The sequence below is a fragment of the Lactuca saligna genome, chromosome 8 (genome assembly GCF_052625555.1).
Source record: "Lactuca saligna cultivar CGN05327 chromosome 8, ASM5262555v1, whole genome shotgun sequence".
Lineage (NCBI taxonomy): Eukaryota > Viridiplantae > Streptophyta > Magnoliopsida > Asterales > Asteraceae > Lactuca > Lactuca saligna.
Genome location: NC_136424.1, coordinates 61466531 through 61469601, shown reverse-complemented (window position 1 = coordinate 61469601; position 3071 = coordinate 61466531).

Below are 3071 nucleotides of genomic sequence, written 5' to 3'. Positions count from 1 at the left end.
GGACAAGGACTATAATTCTCCCTTCATTAAAAGTATTAATGATAAATATAAAGTAACTAAAATGTTTTTATAATTCCCAATCTTAGTTACTTTAGGAAAATGTGAATAAGGTGCTAATCCATGAAATTACACTTTGCACTTTGCTTAAGTCGGTTAGTGGAGCGTGTGTGGTTAACCGGCTCACTAGCTTAATTTAATAAGGTAGGCAAAGGGTAACTTAATATTTATCATAGCATCGGTGGAGCGCGTGTGGTTAACCGACACATCAATTGAGGGGTAAATATTAAGGGTACCAAGTAATTTGCATGGTTACTTCACACCTTGTTTTGTGATCCTCGGCATCCCAATCACAAAACCTGAAGGGCACACTCGAGATTGAAACATGCCATTGAACAGTTCAATGAATCTCAAAAGATCTAGGAGTTTCAAATCCAAGTAAAACCTAATTAAATTATTTCGTTTTCATGGAGGAAATTGGTGAATCGTCATTCGCCTACCTTCAAATATTTTATAGCTTGGATTACGATATCCCTCTTCCAAGTTATAAAAGTATTGTGTTGGGTCTTAGCCTTAATATTTCATATTGGGTGTTATATTAAGGACTTTATATCAACTCTCTTGAATATCTCCCAAAAAGATGTCTGGTTCAAACATCTATGATCTTCCTAAGTCTCTTGAAACTTCACCTTCTCCACCTCCTCCAATTATTCTCCCTTACCCACAAGTTCAAGGTCACTCAAGCCCTAATGGCAAGCAAGGTCTATGTGTTCTCACATCTTGGAGATGAAGTCACATATTGACAAGCCAGGAAATTTGGTTGTCAAAGTCTTAAGAAAGTTGGATGTTCAATCACCTTCTAAGTCACATAGTGAGTTACCTTTAGGACTACTATGAAATAGACTATGACATGACCCTTAATGATCTTATCTATTTGCTTCGTACTACTGAATCAACAATGATTTGGAGATTTGGTAAAGCAATTTGATTAGTAGATCAACTTTCCAAACCTTTAATGGACATTGACAATGGTTGCATTGGATACCCAGTAAAAGCTTTCTCTTCCCAATGGAAAGGGATTGGCCATAGTCAACTCGGTTAAGCAAGTGGTAAAGAGAAAGGCTAAGTATGAGATTGTCCTATGTACCATTTCCAAAGGGTCCATATGGTTCTATTGCCAAAAGGAAAGGGCATTGGTTGCGAAGCTGCCAAATTTAACTGAAAGATCATAAGGCTGGTAAAGTCAATAAGTTTGACTCTACTTCAGGTAAAGTCAAGTATCTAACTCGATTAATTTTCTATTCTGAGATTCTTATTACATGATGTGACTGGGTCACATGTTGATGTTTTAAGAATAAAAGGAAAAGTAAAGGAAACTTAAAGAAAGAGTATGCTGAATCTGACCGTGAAGAAGGATTTCTATCGCTTGATTGAAGATCGGATTCTTGAGCTACTCTTAGGAGTTATGATAGATTGCTAGGAAACATGTAATAGCATATTTTTCATTTAAATTTGCATTGTAAGGAAAGGTTTTTTCCGCATTTTATAAATAAATAAAAGTTTGTTTTACTTTATTTTATATCTCCTTGCAATGGCATTTATGAAAACTTGATGTTTGTATGTTTCTAGCAATATTGAAAATATGAATTTGATTCTTTCATTTGTGGTAGTGTCTAAATTTACCAAATAAGGAAAGCTTCTCATCATCCAAGTTTTTAGTTGGATAGAAACTTGGAATCATACAAGTATGATGAATGAGAACTTTCAGCTTTGGAAAATTAAGACTAGTTACCTGCTCACATTTATATGTGAGTCAGTGAAGGACTAAGGGATCGAGTACACATTCTTGTGCACTGATCAAGTCCACCATAAAAGATCTATAATACTATTCGTCATGTTTTACTAAAGTTTAGTAAATATGGTTACACTTACAAGTTTAAGTGTAATTCTGATACATTGAAAATTTTCGATGTATGGCCGAACGAATGAGAAGAATCAAATTAGACAGAAGGATAAAAGTTTCTCAAATCTGAAAAGATGGTAGAGTACTTTAGTATCATGTTATATGATCATCTTAATGATTAAGAGACCTTATCACAATTCATCCTCTAAGTGCATTCTGATAGCTAAGAAGATGAGCTATGAATTGTTGAAGTGGTCAAATCAAGAAGATGATTCATACCTCGTTCCAAAACAATTCTTAGAGTCATACTCCAAGATTGTAACTCGACTGACATATCTTAAAGGAAGGTTTCTTAACACTAGTCAAATGTAAGAGTAAAAGTATCCTACTCTTGTATATTTGAAATTGGTAAATTGTGATGTTTTAGATAAAACAAAGACCAACTAAGACCAATTGTGTGAAGTGTTTGTATTGATAAAGAATCCAAACTATCTCTTGAATATTTTGAAAGATAGTCTTATATGTTAAGAGGACAGTGGAAGTGTTAAAGATCCTGAAAAGAATTTCAAGATCTAATCAAGAATAGAAACCAGTAGTTTAACACTAGCACACGATGTGAGGTTTATAACCTATCATATTGACATATTACTATTTCTGTGCCCATTTCAGTTAAAGTTGGCTTTGCATATGTTACACCCCCAAACCAAGGATGGCGGAAACGTCCGGGGGCGGAGGACTTCATGTACAATATCACAATAACGTGTATAATAGTGCTCAAAGTAAATACAACCATCATAAATATAATTGAAAAAGTTACACCAAAGTATATGTTTACATGTTTCAAAATCAATTACATTATGATGACAAAAATGTATTGTTGACAGTTTAACGTCCCATCCTCAAAGCGCTGAAGTTTTCCTGTTTCACTGATTTCCTGAGAATACAAGTAGTTTTGAAAAAGTGTCAACAATTAAGTTGGTGAGTTCATAAGAGTTTTGTTTGAGGAAGAAAATCGTTTTCCTTGTAAAATCGATAGAGTTTGATTTCCAGAAAATCCAATATTTTCTTAGTTAAGTGTGAACAGAATATTCCTATATGATGTGTAAATGAACCCTAGAATGACTCGTAGATTTCTCCTATAATCGTCCAGCGTATATAAGTTATATAAGAT